The 11,906-nt window shown below is 38.9% G+C and overlaps 1 protein-coding gene across 1 annotated transcript in view; it reads left to right on the top strand.

Annotated features, from left to right (window-relative positions):
- The window catches only part of LOC104500110 (filamin-A-interacting protein 1-like), a gene marked incomplete at its 3' end in the record, with an annotated part of 62,472 nt that overhangs the window by 19,013 nt on the left and 31,553 nt on the right, over positions 1–11,906 (top strand). The window contains exon 2 of the mRNA XM_010143713.1: positions 7,963–8,103. The remainder of the gene's footprint in view (positions 1–7,962; positions 8,104–11,906) is intronic.

An 11,906-nucleotide genomic window follows, 5' to 3' on the forward strand; every position in this document is an offset into this window, starting at 1 on the left:
TCAGCAGTTCTGCATAGGATCTGCATGCAAGATACCACGGTGCTTTTGTTATGTGAATAAGTGTCCGTTAGGAATCCCACCACAATAACTAATTTATTCCATATAAACAGCAGTGAAATCATGAGAAAATAGAGGCTCCTGTTTACCACCAACATGGCCTACTGTCACACAAGCACATGTAAGTGCTGCATTTCGGTCAGCTCTCACTGAGTGTAGCAGCCACACTTGATTTATCGTGTCTAAATCCATGGGCTGAGTAGTTACCACTCTCACTGAACATGGAGATGATTCAATTTATAGATTGGTGAAATAAGTCTGTTTGCACAGTAAAGCACATATTAAGCATTGAGAAAAAAATAAAAGCAGAAAATGCTTAACCATCTTGGGTTTTTTGCCCAAGCCTTTAAGAATAATCTGTAATTTTTCAACTGAAGATTAGCATAATTTAATATGTTACTGTTTTAGAACTACATTGCTATATTTACTATAAAATGGTGGATAGGAGTTTGGACATCATTCTGTAAAATAGTAGGTGACACGGTGATTCATGTTACTTTTAATGTAGGAGGAGGAGGTTAAGAGTTAGCTGTCTGATGGCTAATAAATCTTAATAAATCAGAGGAGTACATTTTGAAAAAATTGAATTACTGGTGTGTAAATTCAGAATCTAATTTCAGAAAATATATAACTTTTCTTCTAAATATAGATCAAATTTTCTTTTAAAAATAGCAAGGACATTTCCCTCCATGTATGAAAAAATGTTTCAGAACATCAGCTTTCTGAAAACCTGTTATAAGCAATTTATTCCTGAAAGAGTACAGAGCACATGGACAGTTTCAGTTCCAATCAAGGACTATTTTTGCTTGTAGCAGCTTCAGGAGGAAGTGATACTGTTTTGATGTATCTACATCATAGGGACGGCTGCGGTAAATCAGGAACTTGAAAAATGCATATGTCTTATGACTGAATCTTTCTTTAAAAGTGTACAATGGGGATAGAAGTGGAGGCTATGATGAAAATCATTCATTGTCAGAGTCAAAAGTGAAACTGTACTTAATTGAGAGAAAAAAGTGGAGGCCTGAAGGAAGGGTGTTGAATAGAAAGGGGATAGAGAAGATGGGTTGATGCTCCTTCGCATTCAGTTAATGGCATATGGTAAAATCAAACAGCAACAAAATTAAAATTAAAAAATACATACAAAGCTGTGTAGACAAACACATATGTAAATGGGTGCTTGATTTTCACCATGTTTGATTAAAGCCAGAAGCTCAGAACACTTTCAAAAGAATTTTTATATAATGTAGGAAAAGATGCTTGGAATCAATAATTCAGATCCTAAGCCATTCATTAACTGATAACAATGGAAAGATTTTTCCATTCTATTGGATCCTTTGTTGCTGAGCATCTAATACTGAATCTAAAGAGCTGAAATTAGCACTGTTCATAAGAAACTGGTGAGAGATTTTTAACTTCACTGGCTGGGAAAGAGAACTGCTAATAACGGAACTAGAAAAACTGGTACTAGTTTTATGAAGGCACCTGAGGTGGGAGTAGACTGAATCAGATTAAGATACTGTTAATTACCACAAGATATAATCTTATAGTAATGTTTTGGGCATCTTCTTAGTAAGATTTGCCTTCACTGTGATAGTAAACTTTATATGAAGATAGCATGCTGGTATGTCTATCAAAATTTCAGACAGGAGCTACAGGAATGTTTTATCATGGGCACGGTTTTGTCCCATTCGGGGCGGGTCTGTGTATGTGTATGTGTGTGCATTTAGAAAGAAATGCTTTTTGTAAATGATTCATTTTTATGTAAACATTTTACTTCTTTTGGTGAAAGTAGATTTTTTTTCCTAACTTTTTTTTACCCAAGAAGTTCTCTGCTTTGTAGAAGTTCTTGAGATTTTACTTCAAGCTCAGCATAAGCAATCTTCTAAGCATGAAAAGAATGGAGTTCTATAAAGTTTCTCCATAAACAGATGGCTCAGTTTTTAACAAAACATCTTTCCTCTCACATGTACAACCCATGCTATGACCAAAGTAAATGAGAAACAATCATAATTCTGTTCCTTTGGCTATATCTTTTGGATACTCTCCAACATAAAATGCATTAGCACAAAAATATACTTGTCCTTAATTAATTTATAGCTTAGAGCAAAATACCATAAATAACAGTTGAAGTTCAGCTGCAGAGGTTTTAAAGTCACAGATAAAATATTCTATAAAATTTGTAATAAACCTTAAACAGTGCTAGAGGACAAGTAGAACTAATTATCAATTATCTTAGGAATTTCTGTGATGGACAACTGAGTGTAGAAAATGTTTATTTTGTAATACATTTTGGTTCTATTGAATTTATTGTCATTGTGGGAGAAAAAATTATCGAAGTTTTACTTCTACCCTGAACAAATACACTTACTAAACGGAAATATTTGTTTGGGGGTTTTGATTTGTTGTGTTTTGTTTTGAAATAGCTTGAACCATATAAAGTATGCTGGCATATCTTGTTTTGACGCATGCGTGGTTGAAAGTTACAGAATCTGTATGATATACTGCATCTTTATACAGGAACAGAGGACTGGAAAGGATCTAATGGGTCATCAAATCTGTTGTCCTCATATGGCAGGAATCCCATTTTATAATCCCCGTCATAAAGTTATTAGGTTCCGCTGTGCGTGCAGCTAGGGTTTTTACTGTTGTTACTCCAACTGGAAATTTGTTAAAAAATTTCGTTGCTCCAACTGAGAACGTTTTTGGTTTCTAGCATAGATTAAATTCTGGCCAGTCTGTGCTGATGGGTTCCCTTGCCAACATTGTCATTTAGTTTAAATGGCTCTCCCATCTCCCTGGTGTTTACCTCTGCGATGTATTTATAGACAGCAACTGGATCCCTTAACAGCTTTTATTTTGCTAGGGTACATAAGCCAAGCTCTTAATTCTGTCTTCTCATATGATAGGTTCTCTATTCCCCTAATCATCCTAGCAGTCCATCTTTGTACCTGAACAAGTCTGAGGTAATGTGCTACAAATGACAAAGTACAACAGTCTTGTATAATAGCATAATAAAAGAAATGATAGCAATCAGAGTAGTAATTTCAAACTTGTAAAGATACATGGTGCCAAATATTTAGGAGGTTGAGTAAAGGTTTTGAAATCTTCTAAGGCAATCTTTACTAGGAATAATGGCAGGGGTTTTTTTTAAGTTGTTGATTAAAATTTCAGTATGAAAGGTTTTGGGTTTTAATCAAAAGCTGGGAAATCAATGAAATTTCTAATTTGGTTGAGATCTTCAGCCAGCGTAGCATGTAGATGATTAGATTTGTGACTGTAATCAATGAAGAAATGTCTGGCATTTTGAAAGTCTGTTTGATAATAATGACTAAGAAAATTCCTATGAACACTGAATAGTATGTGATGAGTCCTCCCTGGAGAAGCCACAATTGCATTCGCATGTTGCCTTATAAGAAAATTCAGTGGCAGAGTTGAGGGTGTTGGTTCCCTGCACTTATCTCTGCAGAGTGTTCCTGACAGTGTGAGCCACTAGAAAGCAGAAAAGAATGTGGGGACAACTGATCCCACCATCTCACAGGACCACAGAGAAGAGGATATTTGGTGAAATCCAGTATCCCCTGGTGTCTTGTGCCATAGCTTCTTGGAAGGAAGATCCTTTCTTCCAGGAAAATCCTGACTCCCAGCACTTAAGACTGTGACAGCAATCCTTTTTTGCTGTTTTAATCCTCACTGAGTCAATGGTTTAATCAAGTTTCAAAGGGAGCTTCACACAGAAAATTATTCCCAGCCTTGCTGAGCCTGTCATCCCACCGCTTGGGGCCAGGATTACTGGAATGCAGGATGTCTCTGTTAGTGTGGAGGAGAAACATTGCTGGGTTGGTGGAGGGGCATTTGTTTTTCTACAATCCTTCTTTTCTCAGGAATAAACACGCTGGTTTCTTTTTTTAGCTTTTCTCCGTCCTGTAGCGTAAGTTTAAAAGAGCTTTTGTAATTCACTGTAGGAAGACAGAAGCACAAATTTTAGCTGGTACACACATGAACAAAGATCAATGAAAATTAAAATCTTTTAAAACACACACAATTTCTTAAGCAAGAGCAAAAGGGAATCCAAACCATGATTACAAGCAATTAAATGTACAGTTAAGGAAATATATGTCAGGGCACTGCATTGGTGGCTGCTCCCTGGGAGCTGGGAGCAGGGGGAATCCCCATGGGCACCAGTGGTCATCACAATTAAATGTACAGTTAAGGAAATACATGTCAGGGCACTGCTTTGGTGGCTGCTCCCTGGGAGCTGGGAGCAGGGGGAATCCCCATGGGCACCAGTGGTCATCATGCACTTTCCGGGTGATGGGCCGAGGCCAGGATGGACCCTGAGCCGATGAGTCGAGCTAGCTTGGTGGGGCCCATGGCTGGGCAGGGCAGGACTGTGGGGAGCTGGAGACTGGCCCTGCTGCGGTGATGCTGAGACAGGGCCTCATGGCCCTGGGGGGACTGCCGTGGGGTCCTGGGCCCTCAGAGCCCTGACAATAAATTAAACAGAACTGTAATTCTAAAGAACATTTCTGACAATAATAGTCGTCATCAAATAGTGGATTTGATACTGGAAGCCATTGCATGCTGCCTGCCCCCATGGTGGCCTGTGGACTGTGGGAAGTAGGTGCCCCTCATGCATCCTGAAGCCTTCTCCAGTGTTGCTGGTGGGGTATAAGATCCTTGTCACAATCAGCTTCAGCCTGTGTCCTATTCTGACCAGCTGTGCATAGCCAGACCTTCACAATCACCCACCAGACTGCCTGTCCAGAAGAACTTGCCCTTCATTGTACCATCCCCAGAGTGACAGCTGGGGCTTGGTGCTGCAAGGGAGTGAAAAACAGCTTCAAAAGCTCTTTGCTTTCCCTGGCTGTTCCTCTGAGGGTCCTAAAATCAATGGGAAGATGGGGACTTGCATCAAAGCTGTTGTTAGGGTATCTTGGCCGATCTGCCAAAGAAAACTACAACTTTCTTTCTCTTAAGTTTGGTTCCTTGATCTGTGGTGCTTCAGGGGTAAGGCGCTGTGTGTATGTGAATGAGGAAAGCTGAGAGACTTCCTCCAAAACAAATCTGCAGAGAATCAATAGCTTTGTATTACTGCACTGAGAGTGACAAACTCTCAGCAACAAACAAACTGAGAGCAACTAACGAAAATTATTCTGTTTAGTTCACGTGATTAAAACTCTTAACAACTGGCATGGAAAAAACAGCCCCAAAGACATCCTGCTGTGCAAAGGGCTGTGATGTTATTGTAGCCCCGTTAGGTTAAAGATGCAAGTGAAGCAAACTCTGCAAGCAAAGCTGCTTCTTTCATTAGCTTAATGGGCAATTGGGAGCCCATTGATGTACCTGTGTGATGGCAGTGAGTGAAATACCAGGTTTAATTTAAGTCTGTGGCAAAATCCCATGGGCCTTTCTGTGCAACACAATGTTGTATAACGGAGAGTATCGTAATTCAATACAGCGCTGTTCATCCTGACTGCTTCTTTTGCTCGCCGTATTTACTGCGGCATTACTTAGTTAAAATGGAGAATGAGACAAATATTTTCTCAAGATATTTTAAAGTTTAATGAAGAAAAAGGTTTTCCAGAGTAGCGTGAAACATCTACCTTATCCTGCTGCTTGGTAAAACATCAGAGGCTCTGAATTACTCATGTCCTAACGATGTTCCAGGATGTCCACTCTGGGGAAGATTTAGGTGTAGTTACTACACTTGTAAGATGACTTTAAAACAATATATAGTGGAGGGAAAGTAGTCTTAAGGGCCTATTTTTAAACCATGTCTTCTGTGAACAAGGTTTCTGCAAATCATGAACAATGCCACTTTCTTTTTTTTTTTGCATTCGGTACATTGGGATTTAAAGACTGATGAAAACCCATAGTAACTGCTTTAAACACACAAGAGTCAAGACAAATGAGGTCAGAATTTGCCCCATTAAGCCTTGGTCCACTCTTTTTGTAATCTTAATAATTAGTATGAAAAGATTGTCAGAAAACTATTATTTGTTCCTTATACTTTGTGAATTGCACTGAAAATTAAGCTCTTCGTTGTGAAAACATGGCTCTCTATTAGCTCTAGATAGTTGCATATTAACTTTCAAAGACAATAGTCTTGACATTTTTTCTGTTCAAATTAATGAGAAAACTCACACTGACTTTTTTGAAGGACAAACTTTTTGTAGGGCAAAGAACTAGTTTCTGTAAATCCCATGTGCCCCATACAAATTATATGTACTTTGTTTCTTGTAAACTGTCATGCCAGATGTGATTCAGAGTGGGTGTAACAGTGTGATAACCTGAATTCTTGCACTTGTAGAAATGCTTTCTAATATTAATAAATAAAGGAATAGATGGATAATTGCTCAACTTTCTCCTAGAACTAGCTGTTCAAAACTGAAGTTTCCTAAACAAATTTTCAAGAATATTAAAGTATTTATCAATAAAATAATATGGGGGTTTTTTTCCTATGGAGTCAAGTTTAACTTAATGTGTTTGCACCAATTTAACTCTTAATACAGCTAGTTAAGATTTCATTATTGTGTTGTTCACAACCCAATAAATCTCATTCATTCAATTCAGCAAGGACAAAAAAATAAAAACCTGCAAATACAAGTTGATATTTACTATTTTGCAAGAATTCACATACAGTTTGTTAAGAAATAATGAGAAAATGTGCCATGCACTGTTCTAACTGCTATTAACTTAGATCCTCTAGTAGTCCTGCTTTATTCCTTAAATGGTAATGTCTACATGTTATTAGGAGAACTATAATAATTATTTAAATAACAGTATGTAGAGTTGAACAAAATGTTACTGTTTTCTTTAAAAAGATCACAGCTTTCCAGAACACCATTTTCTCTCTGACCAAATGTTTTGACAATGGAAAGACCTCCGTGGTCTCTCAGCCCTCAGCAGCTGTCTGGCACCACCAGATCTTTCCATGTTGTCCCTGAAGTGCATTTGACCTACCAAACTTTGCTTATACCATAACCATGCTGCACAGTTGAGAAGGTCAGGGCAGAATTCAGGCAATCCACAAGGTGTGGATTCAAATTCTGGTTGTTTACACAAATTAATCAAATGTATGAATGAGTGTTTATTTATAAGAGACCTGGCCTTCCTCCAGTGTGACGACTCTGTTCCCCGTATGCCCTGCTTTCCAGTAGCAAAGCTCCCAGTTCCCTCCATGTCTGCTATGCCTCTGTGGTATTTGGAATTGTCACCATGTCCTCAGCCTTCCTTTGTTTGTTTTGTGAGCTGTGAAAGAAACTGTCCACAACTCGTGCTGTGCTGTGGATTGCCCAGCTTGGCCAGCCAAGGGACTCATGCATTCTCACTGAGCAGCTAGAAGTCTGCAGACTGTGTGCAGTGTGGCTAATAGATGGGTCAAATTGGACACATTACTTCTCTGCTGTCATTCCATCTTCACCGCATTGCATTGCACATATTCTGCAGAACTAACTAGCCTATCAACGAGGACCCCAGCACGCTACCTACCAGCTTTTTCCTTCCCTCTTTACAGCTGCCTTTTTTTTTTTTTTGACTGAGGGGGTTGCTTGGTGTTGATTGCTAAATTAAAGAAGAAAGCTGCAACTTGTGGTACCAGCTCTTAGGAGGCAGCAGAATTGTGAGGTTTTACCATCGGGGTTGCTATACTGTATCGTACCTGCAAACACGTTGCCTAGTGTATTCTGGATACTTCAGGTTGATGTGCTCTGTCATGGCTTTGGAGACACTTGGATAATATCAATGGGAATCTCTAAATTAAAAACTCTTAAGTGTTTTCAAGCCACTCTAAGTCTGGAAGTCTGTGTTTCTCGCTGGCCTACTGCTTAGCAGGCAGAACAAGCAGAACATGCTGCTTCTTGCTCTGTCCTCATGTGCAGCCCCTGAGCCTTATCTTTTCTCTAGGGAGCAGCAGGGACCCCAGTCACTCTCAGGTGGGAGCAGCAGAGCAATGGGACAGGGACAGCTCCATCCTCGACTCCCTCCTCCCCGCTCCGGACCTAGATTCTAGTGAAGCCCCTGCTCTGGAAGCATCCCTCGAAACAGGTATTGTCCAGCTTGACACACAGGAGCTTCCAGGTGGAGCTGAGCTCCTAAATAAATACCATTCAGGACGTGCTGTTGCAGTAGCGTGGCTGGAAAGCAACACTTGAGCTTCCTGCAGAAGTCATCTCCAGAAGGTGACCAAAATGACTTACGTCATCTCTTGTCTTTCAAAAACTCATCTGAACTGCAGGGCTGTCAAAGCCCGCAGGAACTGTGGAGGATTACCGAGGACATCCTGAATGTACATTATTTTCCCTGAAAATTTTTAGCATAATGAGTTAATAGTAAGAATCCTGAGTTAATGAGTTAGTATAAGGAGGAACTCTTCGACAGGCACTGCTGACTTTTATGACCGTACCAGGTGTCTCACAATATTCATCTGGGATTTTACCTGTCTTTAAAAAGCTCCATTGCTAGTATCCCATTGGTTGTACAGTAATCTTTGTTTACAGTTTAAAAATGCCTCATGATGGTGAAACTGAAATTGTGAACCGAGCTCAGAAACTGGAAGGCAATCAATAACCCATTTTATAAAAATTTCACATCTCTCAGCATAATATATCATAATTCTGAAAGTTTGACTCATTTGGAAAGCTCAGGATTGTCTGTATTAATTATGGCCCTAGAAGATCTATCTCAATTTGCAGATAAACTCTATTTGTAGTCAAGGACTGCAAACATGGTCTTACTGGAACTGAAAGTTGTAGATTGTGCAATTTTTATGGCTTGTATAACTTTTATATTTTTAGTTGATTGAAATGGGCAATACATCATATAATCCTCCTTAAATTGTCATTTGTGATGCTAATTTCCACTCACTTGACATAAATAAGTTCTTTTCTTTCTTAAATATGTATAGGTAGTATTTTGACTAACAATATTACGCAAACAAAACTTTATTTTTTCCTGATACAAAGTTGATGTGAGTACAAACTTGTAATGATGTGTTTCTAGTTGTGGAATTTTTAAACCAAATTTAAAACAAAAAGTCAAATATTTTCTTTTTTATTTAAAAATATGCATGTGTTACGAAATGCAATAGCTGTTCCATTTCTTCAGCAAACCATTTATTTAATCCTCCACCTTTATAGGCATTTAGAAAGGTTTCTCTGAGGTCTGAGAAAGTCTAAAAAAATTGCACTTTTCAGCTTTTTTCAAGATACAGTGGGAAGAACGATTCTGCTTTTTATTTCTTTCTAGAAATGAGACAAGTATTTGCATGGAACTCTCTAGCCTTGTTCTTGTGTTTGGCTACCTGCAGAAATCGTTCGTGTCACAGTACTTCCTACGCTGACTGAGCAGGGGGCAGGGGAGCTAAGCCTCCTGCTGGCACACCAGTTCGTGGTGTCTGTGCCATAATGCTAAATGCTGAGTCCTGACAATATTTTTGTTTTCTAGAGTTTTCTGTCCCTCTAATTATAAACCTTTGTCTTCCACATATACACTTATTTCAAAAAGTTCAAGGTTTGCTGCTTTCTGCGGGGCATGGCCAGGTCATTTCTAGTGCCTGGAAGGCCGGTGCTGCACCTGAGTCCATGCTACCGTCCTGGCATGTTCTGCCAAGCATTTTTCCATGCAGGCTTTTGGTTTTTCTTCATGCAAAAAAGTAGTAATATTTGTATCAGTAGGTACAATTATAATAAGGAATTTTTTTGCAATTGTGAGAGCTACATGTCAAGCACATGGCAAATTCCCAGGTGTGTAGAGATTCTCTAAATACGGCCATTTCATAGCAGGTCAGTTTGTCACTCGTAGAATTGACTGACAAACTGTTGACTGATTTTTTTTTTTTTTAATTTATATTGTTTGTTTGGCACCCAGTCAATGATGTTGTACAGGATTAATTTAAAAGATATAGTAGGATATCAGAGTTTGGAATTTACTTTGACTAAATGAGTTAAAGGATCAATATGGAGGCAAACAGTTTTTTCAGATTTTTACTCAGTTTAATAATTTCTCTGGACAGTAATATACAAATCCTAAAGCACTGTGTTCATAAAAGAAAATCTGAAAGTGTAACTGAATAGAAACGAACATGAACTGATTCAGTTTTCTAGCTGATAAATATTATAATAATAAACAAATGTATGTATTCAAATTGCATTTAGTTTAGCAGATTCTTTCAGGTTTGAAGATAAAAAATACTCTTAACAATTTGGTAAGAGAATACTTATTCTACATGAGGGTTTTGTCCTGATTTTTCTGAAAATCTTGTGAAGGCTTTCAGAGATTACTCGTTATATATATACAGCAAAGGCTCAGCTGGTTAGTCTGACCTTGCTTTTTCCAGACAGCTGTGCTTACCAGTCAGCTACAGGTAAGCACAGCTCTGAGAGCTCTGGAGAGCTGCCCTTTAACTTTCAGCTGGACTGAAAATAACCCTTTCATCTCTGAAATTTCTGCAATGTGCATGTGGACAAGTACAGATAAGGAAAAGCTCTTATCTGTGGCCTATGCAATGCACATTAAGAGGAAAGCTCACTCAAAGCTCTCTTAGGCATTGTCACCGGGGATAGAAACCGGAATGAGGTTTGTTCTCATTGGGAGTAGAACAGTACGTGAAATGTGAAATGAGCATGTGAGAATACGTTCTGTTACATCTTGTTTCTTAACATAACTAATATGACAGCAGCTTAGTATGAAAAGAGGTGAATTTGCATCCTCACAGAAGGAAAACTGGTTGATCTTGCTTTTCCCAAACCAAAGGTGAGAAGCTAAGAAGCAATTACAGTACCAGTTTGAGCAATTCAGAGGCAGGAGGAGAGGGTAAGCCTTTGACTATAACTGACATTTACATCTAAGAAAGCTGCTGCTTGCGCAGTGCAGGGTCTGGCTTGCTTCCCATAGAGCCAAGACATGCCAGAGCTGCCAACAGTGACTGCAACAGGTTCTTGCCAAGGCCATGGGTCCACCACACTTGCATAGGAGAATCAGCCAAAAGTAATTTTTCAGTCAGCTAAACTTCCTTGAAGGTAGCTGAAAAATATTTAAGTCAACAAATAAGTAGTGCTGAGACATTACATAACTTCTGGGTCAGACAGTTTTTGACTAAATGAAGAGAAACAGTCATTTCTCTATTTATACACTGCTTTCTAACCTGACTTCTTACCTGATTTACCAATCATATCACAGAATCACATAATGACAGAGTGTTAGAGTTTGGAAGGGACCTCTGGAGATTATTTAGTCCAACCCCCCCTGCTAGAGCAGGTTCACCTAGAGCAGGTTGCACAGGAAATACACCACCTGTATATGCCTTCCCACCCCCCCCCACCCCCCTTTTTTTATCACATAATGACAGAGTGTTAGAGTTTGGAAGGGACCTCTGGAGATTATTTAGTCCAACCCCCCCTGCTAGAGCAGGTTCACCTAGAGCAGGTTGCACAGGAAATACACCACCTGTATATGCCTTCCCACCCCCTCCCACCCCCCTTTTTTTTCTTTTTTTTTTGATGATGACCAAAATTTTTGGCATAATTATGAAAAGTCAAATCAGTCTTTTAAATTTGTAGTAAGAGACCCAGTGACACCTCAATATCTAGAGGCACCCTCCAATTCCCTTCAGCAACACTAAGATCCACATTGCTTTTCTGTCATCCACCTACGGATGTGAAATAGGAATTTGAAAATTTTAAGATTAGGTTTTTTCAGATTTATATTAATTATCAAAAATTAGTCCCCAGTTCCACTTGCTCTAAGTAAAATAAAGCTAACATGAATCCATTATTTATTGCTATTTCTTAAATTACTTCTTTGGGGCAATAATGGCCAAATTCTTCTCTCTTTTCCTCCCAGGAAAGAGT

The sequence above is a fragment of the Buceros rhinoceros genome, unplaced genomic scaffold (genome assembly GCF_000710305.1).
Source record: "Buceros rhinoceros silvestris isolate BGI_N320 unplaced genomic scaffold, ASM71030v1 scaffold13339, whole genome shotgun sequence".
NCBI classification, from domain to species: domain Eukaryota; kingdom Metazoa; phylum Chordata; class Aves; order Bucerotiformes; family Bucerotidae; genus Buceros; species Buceros rhinoceros.